Source organism: Elephantulus edwardii, unplaced genomic scaffold (genome assembly GCF_000299155.1).
Source record: "Elephantulus edwardii isolate Elephantulus edwardi_28Jun2011 unplaced genomic scaffold, EleEdw1.0 scaffold00057, whole genome shotgun sequence".
Lineage (NCBI taxonomy): Eukaryota > Metazoa > Chordata > Mammalia > Macroscelidea > Macroscelididae > Elephantulus > Elephantulus edwardii.
Genome location: NW_006399807.1, coordinates 8,096,091 through 8,113,450, shown reverse-complemented (window position 1 = coordinate 8,113,450; position 17,360 = coordinate 8,096,091). Strand labels below are relative to the sequence as shown.

General features: G+C 39.8%; 1 pseudogene; it reads right to left on the bottom strand.

Moving 5' to 3' along the window:
- Positions 1 to 409: 409 nt before the first annotated feature.
- LOC102850572 overlaps positions 410 to 17,360 on the bottom strand; it is a 23,887-nt pseudogene continuing 6,936 nt past the window's right edge.

Sequence of the window (17,360 nt, the reverse complement as noted above, 5' to 3'; positions counted from 1 at the left end):
TATTTGCGTCTTCTCTCTCTTTTCTTTTGTGAGTTTTGCTAGTGGAGTATCGATTTTGTTGACCTTTTCAAAGAACCAACTCCTAGTTTTGTTGATAATTTAGAAAGTGGGAATATTTTTTATAAATTCATTCATGTAGCCTGAAGAACTCAATATGATTTGTCAGTTAACCTAAATGAGAAGAATTGCTCAGTATGTCAGTGCTGTAATCACTTTAGAGGGCTATTGGATAAGGAACTGCATTGCTGACTCAAAGCTATGCAGCTCAAATCCATTAGCTTCTCTGATGGATACTGTCCTCCCCTGCAATCCACAGCCTCTGAAAGCCCGTTGGAGAGTCAGCTAAGAGTTGGTTCCTATTGTAGTGTACATAAAACTCAACCACAATATCCTGACAAATAGCACTTGCTTACTTGAATCCATCAACATAAGTTTTGATCTCTTTTATGAAGATGTATTCTTTAAAAGTAACGAGAAAGAAAACAAAGAGAAGAAGAGCAGCACAGATACTTTTAAGGCCAAAAGGCAAGAAGGAAGGGTCGTGACTACAGCTGAGGATGCGCGTCCTCAGTGGCTTGATGATCCGTTCTCTCTGGGTGAGGATGGCGTCCCGGGCTCCGTCCCACTTCCCTGGCCCCTGCAGGCGGTACTGGTAGGGGGTGCACGGACCAAAGAAAACCTCTTTGGCCAGTTTTGGATCTGAGAAGAAGAGCCAGAGAAGGTTGAGCTTCACTCTTATTTCAGAGGCTATTTCATCCACATACTTCACAAACCGACCTCGGCGAGCAACACGAGAACTTTTCAAGAATCTGCAACAGGAAGGGGTTGGTCAAGAAACCCAGGGCCGATGCCAGTCACTAGCCACCTTTAGGCCTTGTTGTTGTTTTTTTTTTCCTTACACAACAAGAGACTTGGTGTTTGCAATTTATTGGATTTAAGCATGTAAGCGATTTTAAAATGTGTATAGGAGTCTCTGGGTGGTGCACATGGTTCATATGCTTTAGTTGGAGGATTGTGTCTGCTAGAGGTGCTTCAGAAAAAAGGTTTGATGAGTTACTTCCAACAAATTCTCCACTGAAAACCCTTTGAAGGTTTGCTAGTCTGATGTTCATGGGTTTGCTGAATCTGGATTGATGCACTGGATTTAGCTGGGTAAAATAAAAGAACTTGCCCCCGTGTGTTCAAACTCCTTTGTTGGTTTGCAAACATGATTTCTAACTTTCAAATATTGCTGAAGCTACTTGACCAATAATTAGAGAGCACTGGTGGCCTACTGGTAAGAAGTTCTGCTCCAATTCCAAAGAAACATGGTTTGAAGCCACCAGCTGTTCCGGGGGAGAAAGATGGGCAGTCTCCTCCTGTGCATTAAACTGTCTCTGAAAACCTGCTGGAGGCCCAGGTACGCTGATTTAGACTTGATACATAGCAACACAACAACAACAACAACAACAACAACAACAATTTGGCAGTTATAGGGATGCCATTTGGATTTTTGGTATTTTAATGAATTTATTCTCTATTGCTAGTCCGGGAGGCTGGGCTCTATGAGGAGAAATGTGGGGTCAAGATTGGTGGACGATTTATCAACAACCTGCGTTATACGGATGACACAACCTTGCTTGCTGAAACTGAAGAGGACCTGAAGGGCCTGCTGCGGAGTGTCAAGGACTGCAGCCTACAATATGGATTGAGGCTCAATGTCAAGAAGACAAAGATTCTCACCACTGGACCAATTGGCAGCATCAGGATGGATGGTGAAGAGATTGAGATTGTACACAGCTTTAGTTTGCTTGGCTCTGTAGTCAACAGTCTTGGCACCAGCAGCCAGGAAATTAAAAGGCACATTGCCATGGGAAAGTCTGCTGTTAGGGACCTCTCCAAAGTACTGAAGAGCAATGGTGTCTCTTTGGAGACTAAGGTGCGTTTGATACAGGCCATGGTCTTCGCAATCACCTGTTATGCATCAGAGAGTTGGACAATGACCAAGGAGGATAGAAGGAGAATTGATGCCTTTGAGCTGTGGTGCTGGAGAAGAGTATTGAGAATACCATGGACTGCTAGGAAAACAAACAGATTTGTCCTGGAAAGGGTTAGAACGGGTGGCTCCTTGGAGGCAAGGATTCTGAGGCTCCATCTAACTTACTTTGGACATGTAGTGAGGAGAGACTTAGAGAGGGACATCATGCTTCGGAGGGTGGAGGGACAGCGCAGGAGAGGAAGGCCCTCTATGAGGTGGATTGATTCAGTGACTGGGATAATTGGGATGGGAGTGTCGGAGACACTGCGATTGGCACAGGACAGAGGGGAGTTTAGGGCTGTTGTACATAGGGTCGCTATGAGTCACAGGCGACTCGACGGCACATAACAACAACAACAACATTGCTAGTCTCTATATTTGGGATCCTTTCATTTAGACATAGTTGGTTGTTACGGTATCACATCTATAAGTAAATTACTTTTGTTTTCAGAATGTGATAATACTTTAAAGTTTGATATGATGATAAAATAGAGTTTTGAGTGGCAGAAATCAAGACTTCTATGTTATACCTAAATCATCATTGGAGTAGAATTGTTGTTGTTGTTAAGTGGAGCATAATTAGCATATTTTAAAGGTTATTTCTTTCTTCAATTTGAGTTACCATATGTTCCTAAAATTTTTGTTTTTAGGGTATAGGTAATTTGAGAGACAAGAAGATTCTTATTGTGTTTGGTCGAATTGGAACCAACTCATAGGTGACCCTCCAGCATGTTTTCGGAGTCAGTTAATCATTCGGAAGGCGATTGCCCATCCCTCTCCCCAGGAGCAAGTGGTGGCCTAGAACCATGTCTCTTTGGGATTTCAGTGTAGCTTCTTGCAACTAGGCCACCAGAGCTCCCTAGGAAGACTCTTAGCCATTTCTAAAGCTGTTCTTAGTTTTGATCTTCAATTCTCCATTGAGATTAGCTTGCTAGCTAGAGGTTTCTCATCTTTCCTGACCAATTTAAACTTATTTATTTTATTATTTTGCCTGAAGTTAATGTTTCAGATGAACACATTGGCCATTTGTTCCTTCTTTTGTTTCCTAATGAACCTCATTCATAAGGTTCTTGGCTTGTAGGCAAGCAGCAAGTACTTCTATGGCCCTCTCCTTGGCTTTGCTACTTCACCCACAGCTGTTACTTACTGCCCATAGCACTGAACTTAGCGTTTCTTTTGAAATTTCACTCAGCATAACTCCCAAAACTACGTGCCCTCAAGAAGACCCTCACTGACAGTGGCCCCTGCTAACCCTTATCTCTCTATTCCAAGGTCAATCAGTGAACATGGATCAAATAAGAGATACTATTAAGAGTAAAGAGTAAGATTTCTTCTAAAACCTTATCTAGGTTCCAATCTATCAATAACAAAAATGTAAGGGTATATAACATTATCATTTGAGGAAATTTTTGAAGGTCTCATTGTAGCTGCATTTCTTACTGTTTTCCCAGCTTGCTCTTCTTCTGTTTGATATCAGCCAACATCTCATTCACCAAGGGCAGTTTGTTCAATCCTAGGAAAGAATATCCAGAATATGATAAGACTCTGCACAAAGAACTGAGTCAAGGGAAGTGGGTTTAGGAAGAAACACGTACACATCCCAGGGAATATGCCTGGTAGGAACTTTCCCTCCTACGTGAGTTTCCTAGGCTTCTGTTCTTTCCTGGGTCATAAAGCAAAACGATTTTTTTTATATTGAGAAGATTATTTGAATTTGTCTTACTTTGTTTTCTCATCTCATGTCTTAGAATGCTAACCATTTACCCAAATATCTTTTGTATGCAATATTCTAGACTCTTTTTTACCATCTCAATGTATGTGTTTGTATGTGCAACATATGTACCTACTTGTGTTCACATGTTTTTAGTACATTTCCCTACTGACTTCACACTGGATTCACACTTTCAAAATAATCTTCTCAATTCTGGAACCATGTGTGCAATCCTTCACTACTGGTTTCATTTTAAGGGATGCACAATAATGGAAGATGTTCTGATGAAAACGAAGAAAAAGATTAAACAAACAAGTAATTCGATATGTGCTCAAATTCACAGAGTTCCATTGCAAAGTATAGAATCTCTGGGTGGTATAAACAGTGAAACTCTCAATTACTAACCCAAAGGTTAGTATTTTGAACTCAGATAGAAACTTTTCAGATGAAAGGGGAGATGAGCTACTTCTGTACAGATAGAATCAATCTTGGAAGGTTAACAGAAATGAGAAAGGAGGGAGAGGGGAGCAAAGATCAAACAATAGAGAGGTTGAATAAAGGGAAAGGCAATGTATAATGGAGGTTTGATGAGACATTGTGATTGATTATGCTAATTAATTGTAATTAATGTTATAAAGAAAAATGTATATAAATGAGTTAAAACCAATTTTAAAAGAAGGTTCACAGGCATGAAAACCCAAGGGAGCTGAGTCCTATGGTCCACCATGAGTCGGAATTAACTTGATAGTAAGTAGTTGGTTGTTTTTACTTTATTACTGGAGGAGGTTATGGCACAAAGATCATGGTTCTTAGGCAGGGTGATTTCAGTGGTGAAGAGCAGCACCAAATGGGGTAATATGGATGGTCTGTGTTTTTCATTAATTATGGGACCTGAGAAAAATAATACTTAGCCTCTGACTCTTGGTTTCTCTGTTTAGCTGCTAACACCATCTCTGCTAAGGGGAATCTTTGTAGCCCCATTTCCCACTGCCTGCCTGTCTACCTTAGTCCTTCAGCACTCATTTAGATGACCTTGTCTCTACGGACTTTCCATAACTCTCTGTATCTCAGTTTCTCTTCTCAGGCAGAGGGAAGCAGGGTCTGAACCTATGGTCCTTCCACAGTCACTAACTTTATCATATTACAGACATACTCTATTTTATCGGGCTTCACTTTATTGTACTTCAGAGACATTACATTTTTTTTTAAACAAAAAGAAGCCTTGTGGGAACCCTGTGTCTGGACAATCTTTCCAAAAGCATGTTTTATGCCATCTCCCCACAGAGACTTTGTGTCTCTGTATCACATTTTGATAAGTTTCACATTTTAAACTTTTTCGTAATGTGATTGTTGTTGTTTTGTGCCATCAAGTTGACTACAACTCATAGTGGCACTGTGGACAATAGCTCTGAACCCTGCTCTGTATCCTGAGCCAGTATCACTGTTTCTGACACGCCTGCCCCCATAGCCACAGTCACTGTGTCAAGCCATCTCATCCAGAGAGTTCCATTGGGACCCTATCTCCAGTCTCATTTATGTCACCAAATCCATATTTTCCAACAACTGATCCTCCTTTTTTGTTCCCAACTTTGTATTCCAGTCACTATTTATTATTAATGAATCTTGGCTATATGTTTAATCCATTTAATACTGTAAAAGTTGGTAGAAATCTTCTATTTCCTCCTTTCTGGCTCTGGTTCTTGGTGCATAGATTTAGACGATAGTCGTACTAACAGGTTTTCCTAGTATGCGTATGGCTATTTTTCTGTTGCTCACAACACTTATATTTCAGGATAGATCTAGAAATGGTCTTTTTGACCATGAATGCAACTCTATTTTTCCTCATTTTTTTCATTCCACATTTAAAATAATGAAATTTCATAAGGAAGGATTGGCATCCTTCATAGACTACTAAAACCTTGCAGAAAACCCACTGCCATGGAGTTTATTTCAACTCCTTCCAGCCCTCCAGCAGGTTTCTGAGGCTGTACATCTGATGTCAGAAGGAGCTCATGCCCAGTTTATAGGTTTGGGATAAGAGTAAATAGATGCCTAAGTTTAGAGCAGTGGTAAATAGATGGATGCTCAGGTAAGGTCCATTGACCTGATTGATTAGCTAACTAGGAGATTGTTATTCCAGGAACTAAAGACTTATGATCAAGTCATCCTGGAATAAATACAAAAATTACTTAAATAATACATCATCTGCAAGGAAGCCTAATAACCACTTCCTTCAACATGATGCACAGGGTGTCTGAACAACATTATGGGAAGGGAGATCACCGAACCATCAACTGTATCAGACCACTGGGCTCTTTCCTCTTTGGACCTTCTCACGCATTCCTTTTCCCTTATGGACTTCCTTTAACCATCACCTTGTTGTAAAGAGCTTCACTGCAATCCCAAAAGCTCACAGTTTGAATCCATCAGCTGGTCTATGAGCGAAGGATGGGCAATCTGAAGGATGGGAAATCTCCTCCTGTGCAATTTATTGCCTCTGAAAACCCACTGAGAGGGTCAGCTATGGGTTAGTTCTACTCTATAGCAAGAAACAACACCCATAAAAAGCCTGGCTTATTCCTGGGATGTCAGAAAATGGTTTTTATTGTATTGAATTTCTATTTTCTCTCCATGGCTGTTGTCTTAATAAAGTGTATTTAAAATATTCAATCCTTTTCACCACAATACCCAGTTTGTATACCCATTCTGTCCTCTGAATTGGAACCAACTCATAGCTGACCTTCTAACAGGTTTTCAGGGGTTATAAATCACACAGGAGGAATGACTTATATGAGTTCCAACTCATATGGGATGGCGATGAGTAGACAACACAGTGACTTAACAGATGATGATCAGGATGGCACAAGATAGGGCAAAGTTCAGGTCCACTGTTCATAGACTTGCTATGAATCATGACGAACTTGACAGCATCAAACAACAATAGTAACAACTCATGTGGTTCATAATGACAGTCAAGTGGACACCATCCTTTTCCAGTTACACATCTTCACAGGAGGAAACTACCTGTCTTTCTCCATGGAGTGGCTAGACTGAACTTCTGGTTAGCAGCCCAAAGTGCAATGCATGACACCACAAGGTGTCTTATAACACACACTGAACTTTTATATATACTGTTGTTACTGGTTAGTTAACCTTCTGTATGTACTGTTATTGTTGCTATTAAGTACCGTTGATTTGGAATGGACTCATAGCTGAGAATCCAGTGGGTTTTCAGAAGTAGTAAATGGCACAGGAAGAGATTGCCGATTTTTCCCCCTTGGGGCAGCTGGTATATTCACACTCCATGTCTATGGGTTAACACAACTCCTAACCACTAAGCCACCAGTGCTCTCTCGTATATACTGAGAAACAGAAAAAATACTTGTGGCACTGGTTTTATGGAAACCAAATATCTATGAAATATGATTATACTATGTGTGTATGTGTGTGTGTTTGTATATAAATATGTGTATATATATGTGTGTGTGTATATATGTATGTATACACACACACACACACACACACACACACACACACACACACACACTTTATTGTTGATTCCCTACTGGATTGTGAAATCCTTTCTACTGGATTGTGAAATCCTCTCTACTGGACTGTGAAAGCCTCTTATAGCAGGGAAGATCTTTTTGTATTCAAGGTCATATAGAGTGCATGCACATCCCTATTATTGTTGTGTGTGCCTTTGAGTCAGAACTGGCATGAGAGGAAATTGCCGACTTTTCTCTTGTGAAGTGGTTGGTGGAGCTACGTACTCAGGTGGCATAGCCTATGAAGAGTTGCACTGCTTACCCAGAAGGGGTGCCTTTCTGCTGGTGCATCTTCACCAGCAGGTCCACAGAAGAAAGATGGTACTCACTCTCTTCATGTGTGACTTATCCTCTGAAAACCAGCTGGAGGGTCAATTGATGACTTGGTTCAAACTCATGGTGAATGGCAAGGAGGCACATTTAAAGCAACAAGTAAGTACTAATTTCTCCTTAACACATAGATTATGGACCTCTTGTCCAGTTGTGTAGCCCTCAGCGGTTAGGCAATAAGCAATTATGAGAAGGACAGTCCACTCTCATAAAGCACAATTCAGGAAGTAAATACTCACACACGATTCCTTACTTTTAAAAACATGCTCCATATATTACTTTTTTATAGTAATTAAAAGCCTTACTAAAATTTGAGTAATTTTACAAATATTTGTATAACTGTAGTACATATAGTGTTACTACACTGCAGTTAGTGAATTCATAGTAGCTTGAGAATTTTTCCAATTGATTTATAGCTCTATAATCTTATCTTCAAATATTATCTATCATTATCTAACATTATCTGATTAAATCTGTCACTAAACTATTTATTGTCAATTTTCCAACCTACTTTTCACTCTGCAGTGCTTCCATTCCTAGTATAAGATAAAAAGATTAAAAAAAAATCCACTTGGGAACGCTTTTAAAAGTCGCTTCTTAAAATTACAAGCTTGCTTACGTTAGTGTCTCCTTGGCTAGCTAGCCAAGCATATCTGTATATCTGTACCTGTGACTTTCTGTCATAGATCTGGAAAAATGATTTTATAATTTCTCTACATTAGTTCCAAAAAGTTTTCTTTGCGCCTCTCATGTAATTAGATATTAATTCCAGAAGAAGTTGTATTTTGTTGTGTACTTGGGAAAAACATTGAGGGATGAGACGTTTACTTTTGTCTCAAATTTTTTATTAGAAAACAAAGATGTTTCATCTGTTTTATTAGATAAATTTTCTCAATGTTCTAAGTCTCATTTCATTACTTGTAGCTATTTCCATGGTATTTGTTTCACTAGCTGGAATATCTCAAAAGGATGTGATTATCACCTTTAATCACCATTCTCATGATAACACCAGTCTGGTGGCTTGGTGGTAAAGAATTATACTGCCAACACAAAGATACATGGTTCAAATCCACCAGATGCTCCATGGGAGAAGGATGGCCAGTCTCCTCCTATGCAATTTGCAGCCTCTAAGAGCATGCTGGAAGGTCAGCTATGGATTGCTTTTGACTTGACTGTATAAAAAAATGGCTGGTGGCATAGCCTGTGGGAAGTTGTGCTGTTAACTTAAAGGTGGCTTGTTTGAATCTAGCAGTGACTCTTTGGGAGAGAGATCTCTCTCATTCCCCATGTGATTTACAGCCTCAGAAACCTGCTGGAGGGTGAGATATGAGTCTACCATCATGTAACAGCAATGCATTTTGAATATGACAGTGATTTGATATATAAGCTCATGGAGAAGTATTTGTCTTTTAATAAAAGATAGTTGTCTACAAGACCCAATAAAACTAGTATTCTTATGTTGAATCTGGACTGATAGGAATGTATATAATGGTGCCTTCTAAATGACATTGTTTTGGGCAGAACAATACATACTTTTGAATATGCGCACAGCTCATAGACTCTGGATTTCTGATGTGGGAATGGTGGCTCCCACAGGCTGGATGATGCCAATGAAAGCTAGTGTTGGTTTCTCAAGCTGAGAAGGGAAGACAAATTTAAACATGGACCACTCGTTGTCCAGAATTGTTGAATCATTTTCCAAGAAGGGGAAAGAAAAGGTATATCCTGTGGCAAAGATGATATTATCAATCTCCTCTTCTATGCCATCTTCGAAGATGGCTGATGTCTCAGTGAACTCTCTCACATTCGGTTTCACCAGCACTTTTCCAGAAATTATCCAATTGGGTAGTTCGCCACTGTACGTAGCTTGATGGCTGAGAAATCTGCAGGATACAGAAAGCAGCTTAATTGTGAATTTTAGGACAGTGAATGTAAATTTTATTTATTAAGAAGAGCTAAGTAAATGCCTCAGAGATGAATGATGATAAATCAAATTATAATTCTAACTACTTTTCAAGGGCCCACAGGGAAACAGAATGAAAACGGTTTCATCTGACAGCATATATGTCATTTCACCAAATCCACTCTTTTCAGTGTTTTTCCCAAACCTGTTATGGCCAATGGGAGATTCCAAAGGACTAGTCTGCTGTGGATGAGTTGTACTCATTGATGTCTATCGATTACAAGTAAACCTATATTAAACGTAAATGCTACCATAGTAAAGGAGAAAAATCTATTGGATTGTGAACATGAGAGTAATAATGAGAAATAAAATTTATCACATGAGATTTAACTTATGCAGTTGCAAGAGTGTCTGTGGAAATGGATAGTTATTACCTTGATGTTAACTGGAGAAGCAAGTTGTTTATTGCTGTTGAGTTGGAACCGACTCATAGCAGCCTCTCCAGCTGCTTTTTAGAGGCTGTAAATCTCATTGAGGAGCTTGCCCATCTTTCTTTGGTGGATTAGAACTGTCTGCCTTTGGGTTGGCAGCACAACTTCCCACTCATTAGAGTACTAAAACACATCGCCTAATTGATCAGTTAAGCGAAAGTTTTGTCTTTAGTTGCTATTGAGTCAGCATTTATTCACGGGGACCATAGTATTCATGGGGACTTTGCCTATTGCAGAATGAACCACTTCTATGTCCTGCACTGTCCTCGCATTGTTGGCATATCCCAGCCATTGTTTTAGCAGTTGTATCAATCACTCTATCTTACTGAGTCTCCCTTGTTTTCACTTACCTTCTGTTTAACCACTCATGATGCAATTTTTTAAAAAAAGTGAAAATTTACTGAGTGCCAAATGCATGCTAAATCTTGGAGTCCAAATGAGAGATATTGACCCTCTTGTACTCAAGACATATTCAATCTGTGGGGGTTCAGATAAATATTGTTGTTGTTATGTGCTGTTGAGTCGCTTGTGACTCATAGTGACCCTATCTATGACAACCCTAAACCCTGCTATGTTCTGTGCCAATATCACTGTCTCTGACACACCCACGCCCATTAACCTAGTCACTGAATCAATCCACCTCATAGAGGGTCTTCCTCTCCTGCACTATACCTCCACCCTTCCAAGCATGACATCCCTCTCCAAGGACTGGTCCCTCCTTGCAACATGTCCAAAGTATGTCAGATGAAGGCTCAGAGTCCTTGTCTCCATGGAGCAGCCTGGTTTAACCCTCTCTAGGATGAAACGATTCATTCAATACTCTTCTCTAGCACCACAGCTCAAAAGCATTAAATCTCTTTCTATTCTTCCTAGTCATTGTCCAACTCTCTGATGTATAACAAGTGATTGCAAAGACCATGGCCTGTATTAGGCGCACCTTAGTCTCCAGAGAGACACCATTGCTCTTCAGTACTTTGGAGAGGTCCCTAACAACAGACTTTCCCATTGCAATACGTCTTTTAATTTCCTGGCTGCTGGGGCCAAGAGTGCTGACTGTGGAGCCAAGCAAACTAAAGCTGTGAACAATCTCAATCTCTTCACCACTCAACCTGATGCTGCCAATTGGCCCAGTGGTGAGATGATGACAATGATAATGATGGAGGATATAAAGTTGTTGTGTTTGTGTTTAACTCTTGTTCCAACAACTAAAACTACGGCAGCAAAAGCCTAGGGTGGGAATGATTGGACTGCTAAGATATTTTAGAAACTAAGTTCCTTCTTTCTGTGTTCACAAGTACCATTTCCTGGAGAGAAATGATGAAATAAGAGGTGACACCTATCTCTTCCACATCATTCAGATTACAATTAAGGTGAAAGCTTTTTTTTAGGTGCTTAAAAGGTCCTTAAAAAATTCTAGTGGATCAGTGCCTTACATATTTCACTGCTAACCAAAAGGTCAGTGGTTCAAATCCATGAGCTGCTCTGAGGTTGAAGGATGGGTGGCCCTACAAATTTGATAGAAGGTCTCTATGAGTCAGAATTGAGTCAATGGCAGTGGGTTTGGCTTACAATGCCCTTAGACCCAGGACTCTGGAGAGTGGCAGAAGGGATTCAGATCTTTATTCTAGGTTACTAGTCATCATGCCCACTTCTAATATGAATTTAAAAATAAATCCTAGATCTTACCTGTGCTTTGGTTGCAGACCATAAATAGCATGGCTAAACTTGTCATTTAATTTGTTTTCTGACCAGCGATTGAACAAGAATGTGGGGAAGAAGTCATTAAGAATACCCTTAAGGTGATGAAGTGGACAATGTCCATGGGATACCCGTTGTCGCAAACTCGGTTCGACATCCACATGCCCTGCCATGTGCTGAGAAACACCTGAAAGAGAGAAGGGAAAAAACCCCAAAAAGAAAACCCAACAACACATAAAGCAAGAATTTATTTTTCCTGATTTATATTTAGTTGGTTCAGAAACATTAAATTGAGTGATAAGAATTTTCCAGATAATTTTGTTTTGCCATCTTTACTCCACTCTCCCCAAAACTTGCACATCAGTATTTTACTTAAAGTTCTCTTCATTTTGAGGAAGACTCAACTTGAGAATTATGTCAAGTGTTAATGGTTTTCTTTCTTCCTAGCATCTTCCAAGCACCAAAGTGAAAGGCTTTATGGGATTTATGGGAGGCTAATTATCTTTAATCAGGGAACTCTGAAGGCTTAGTGGCAAAATGTTACACTGGCAACCCACAGGTATGTGGTTCAAATCCACCAGCTTCTCCATGGGAGGAAAATGGGCAATCAACTCTTGTGCAAGTAACTGCCTCTGAAAACCTGCTGACGGGTCAGTTATGGATTAGTTCTGATATAAATAATACACAACAACAACAACTAACAATTATCTTCAGGAGTCCCTGGGTGGTGCAGTTAAAGACTCAGCTTCTGTATGAAAGGTGGAAGGTGAGAATCTACCGAGAGTGCCTTGGAAGAAAGACCTGGCAATATACTTCTGAAAAATCAAACACTGAACACCCTACGGAACATGGTTCTACCTTGACACACTTGGAGTAATCTGACTCAGGCCATCATTGACTCAATGGCAGCTGTCTTGTTGTGGTTGTTGTTTTTTAGGTTTAAGAAAATAAGGGTAATATTTCAGTATGAATAGCCTACAGCCTAGATGGGGCCGCTATATGTTCCTTATTCTACTATATACTATATTCCTTAATAATACCCCCAGGTATAGGCTATACATTAGCCACACACTCTGTGAAACACTGAAGGGCCATTTGCACTCACAGTCTGAGTTGTTAATAATTGATGATTAATACTAATGGAACACATGTTTTGAGTCAGGTCCTGCACAGGCCTTGTGAATACAAACATGAATGAAGACTGGTTCTTTACCGCACACAGCTAATGGTCTAATGCAAGAGGCACAGATAGCAAACCTGTTTAGCGACACGGCCGAGCTCACATCCTATATCTGCTCCAGACTTTCCAATGCCGACAACAAGGATTCTTTTATCGACAATTTTTTCTGATGTCTTATAATCACAACTATGGAAATACAAACCTCCAAACTTTTTGATACCTGTGAGAAAAGAATATATTTGCTGAGACTCAATAGACACAAGAAATGAGAATGGCGAATGTTATGTGTGCTAGGTACAGTTCTAAGGCCTTTATTTATACCCAGGCAGTTCAAATTCACTAACTACTCCAAGGAGGAAAGATGGGCAATCTCCTCCCATGCTTTAGAGCCTCAGAACACCCCTGCAGGATCAACTGTGAGTTGGTTCTGACTTGACGACACTCAACAACATTAATCCTCAAAATTCACCGAGTCTGACACTAATGTTATTTATGGTTTCTACATGAGAAGCTTAGCATGGAGAATTCTTATTACTTGCAGAGGGTACAAGCAGTAAGTATATAGGAGAGCATAAGGGCTTTCAACCCAGCCAATCTGGAATATGAAGCTTGTGAATTTCCACAATTGAATACTACTTGGAAAGTCTTTGTGGCAATGTCATGCTGTCTGCATTTTTTACAGCTATTAAGTAAAGAGTAATACTTTAGCAAGTGGTAAGACTATTTGCACAATTTCATATATCTTTTTTTCCCTTTTAGCTGTGACTTTTAAGAAAGCAAGTTGCAAATTAAAAAAGAAACTTCAAACAGATTGAGTTAATAAAATGTGTTCTGTTTAAGCATCTTTTTAAAATCTCTCATATCCCAAGTTGTAGGATGTGAGGGTCTAAATATAGTATTGTTGTATCAAGATCAGAGTTTTAGCAATCACCTTGCCAAGCTCTGGTTTAGACAAACAAAAGAAAACTCTCTACGAAATTCATTTGACTGTGAAATTCTGCCTTCATATTATATATATATATATATATATATATATATATATATATATCCATAAAGTGAAACTCAAGATTGCTTTTATCAGTTGCCACAGGGAGCAAAAATCTTTCTCAGTTTTTTCGATGTGTTAGGGGTTTGTGGTTTTTTTTTTTCTGTAATTTCACAGTTAAAATAGATGCTACCAAAAAATGCTACCAACATGAAGATTTTCAATAGTGTTAATCATGCTGTATTATATTTTCCAAATAAATTGAAAACAAGAACAAAACATATCTCCCCATGCACCCGCGTTTGGGATCCACTCAGGAGTAATATACTGTGTGCCTTTGGAAATGGTAATTTAGGACTCACCTGGAAAGGACTGCAGGGGCAAAATGGAGTCTGTGTAGAGGCCACCACACACCATGACCCCATCAAAGATGTGGACTTCCTGCTTCTCCACCACGACCTCCCCCTGGCCAGTGGAAGGGAAATCGGAATGCTTCTTCACACTGCACACCTTAGTCTGGGTAAAAAGCAGTATATTTAATCTCTAACCACCATTTTTAAACTTTAGAACTTGAAAAATAGCTTCCTTTCCTCAGCAGAGTCTGGTACTTTATTTTCTGCAGGAAATCTTGGAGAATTTTCTTGTGAGACATTTACTGTTGCCTCCTCTGCTGAGAGTAAGGCTGTGGCTGTGGATATGACTGCACCAGACATGAGGGTCACCTGATCTATTACGTTAATACACAGGTACCCAAATATGAATAAGAAAATAGAACCGAAGCACACACATACAACATTATAGATTGTGCCCTTTTCTCTCAAAACCCATGAAAGACACAATGTCTGCACTCTCTGAAAATGAAAGACATCACGCTTGGAAAAGTAGAGGGGCACAGAAAAAGGGGAAGCCCCTCAATGAGATGGATTGGCACAGTGACTCCGACAATGAACTTGAACATAGTGGAGATTGTGAGGATGTTATAGGATAAGACAAGGTTTCAATCCATTGCTCACAGGGTCACAATGACTTGTGACTGCCAGGCACCTAACAACAACCACTGAAATGAGAGCAATGTAATGTACAATTTCTGTAATAATCTCAAATCACATTGGTATTTAAGTCACTTACAATATGACATTAGATATAGTACACCACTGAATTTAGAAGTAGAAACATAGGAGCATGCGCTATACATTTTAACAACCTCTTCCAGATTATAATATTTTAGAAAATGTAACATATATAATTATCTGTAAGGTGGCCTTGAAATATTAAGTAAATGATAAGAAATACCCTGACCTTAAAGAAAAGAAGCAACATATGCTTACTTACTGACGTTGCTATTGTGTACTGATGAATCAGAACCGACCCATAGCTGATCCTCTGGTGGGTTTTCAGAGGCAGTAAATCACACGGGAGGAGATTGCCCATTCTCCCACAGAGCAGGTGATGGATTTGAACTGCATGCTTTTGGGATTGCGGTGCTGCTTCTTACCACTCAGTCAACAGAGTTCTCCACTTTCTGTTGTTAGAGGAAAGAACTCAACAAAACACATGAGTCTTTGTTGGATATTATCTCCCCTTATATTGTGTGAACCCAGGGTGACAAATCATATGTAAACCATGAACCTGAGACTCGCTGAGAGAAGGCAATGACAGACATTGTCTATAACTGTTTTTCTTGAACCCCAGGTACACATATTAGTCATGATTCAGCCTTCCTCCCAAGACCAATCTTTTTTTTTCCTTTTCTTTTCTTTCTTATGTAACTTTGAATCGGATCTGAGTGAAACAGGAGGAGATTGCCCCTCCTTCTCCAGCAGAGCATCTGGTGGATTCGAACTGCTCTCCTTCAGGATTGCAGCTCATCTTCTCGCCACTAGGCCTTCCTTAAGACCAATCATTGAAGGTAACAGCCTGAAATCTAACTCTGAACTCTAGATTGACTAATCCCACACTGTCATGATCCTCTGGTCCTAACTGAATGCCCTATAATCGTATGTGTGTGTCCGTCTTGGAATATACTAAATGAGTTTATGACTTATATTTTACTAAATTTGAAAATTAAACCTCACAGGATTCTCTGCTTCCATGATCTTGCACTTGTGAGAACTTTAAAGCAAATGATGTGACTATGATAGGCCCAGTATTTTCTTACCAGAAATTTGATGTACTTGTTAAGGTTGAAGTGCCTGGCATACATCCTAATATACTCCATGATTTTGGAATTATGCAAATAGTTTGCATAGTGGTCAGGAGCAGGATAGTCACTGTAGGCTGTCATCTCCTTTGAAGTATTACAGATCACAGATTTATATATACTGGCCCTGTGACCTTCGATGTGCTCCTGCAAGGAACAGAGAAAGACATCAAACCGAACAGTATGAGACTTGCAGGTCTAACTTTCTTTTAGAGTAGAAAGTTGCCAACTCTCCATTATCCACAGTAATAAAGTAGGCCAAATATTGAAGATAAATACCTTTCTCATGGTCTTTGCAATCACTTGTTATGCATCAGAGAGCTGCACAATGATTAGGGAGGACAGAAGGAGAATTGACGCCTTTGAGCTGTGGTGCTGGAGAAGAGTATTGAATGTACCATGGACTGCCAAGAAAACAAACAGATTCATCCTAGAGAGGGTTAAACCAGTCTACTTCTTGGAGGCAACGATTCTGGGGCTTCGTCTGGCATACTTTGGATATGTTGCAAGGAGAGACAGGTCTTTGGAGAGGGACATCATGCTGGGTAGAGTAGAGGGACAGCGCAGGAGGGGAAGACCCTCTATGAGGTGGATTGATTCAGTGACTGGGGTAATCGGGATGACTGTGTCAGAGGCAATGCGATTGGCAAAGGATAGAGCAGGGTTTAGGGCTGTTGTACATAGGGTCGCTATGAGTCGCAAATGACTCGACGGCACATAACAACAACAAACTTCTTTATGAAGGGAAACATACCTAGAGTTTCAGGTGTGGAACAGAATAATAGGCAAAGGGGTTTCAGCTGTCTGGGGAAGTCCTACTTCCCTAGATCACATTGCTGGCAATCTCTTCAAAAAGAGGGTGAAGAATCCCATCAAAAGTCACTCCCATAAATTATTTAATTTGATCCTTACAAGAGACCTACAGATACAGATTATTATCTTGATTTAGATTTGAGAAGACCATGGTTTGTTCAATCCTCAAAGTCTATCATGAATTAAGTAATACAGTTGGTATTTGAATCAAGTTATTCTGTATCTAATATCGAGGTCTTTTTCATTGTGTTTTGGGGGCTAGAAGAAAAAGAAATGTGAATGTTTATATTCTGTCAAATGTAACCAAGTAATGGTGGAGAATGTGAAGATGGTCAAACATTTTTCCAGGTCATATAGCCCTGGTGTGTCTACTTGCTGTACAGAGGTAACTCATGGTTGCTGCGAAGCTGAACACCGTGACACTAATGTGTCAAACGCAATAATGGATACCCATGGTGGACAGTGTTTGGTGGAGCTCCCCGAT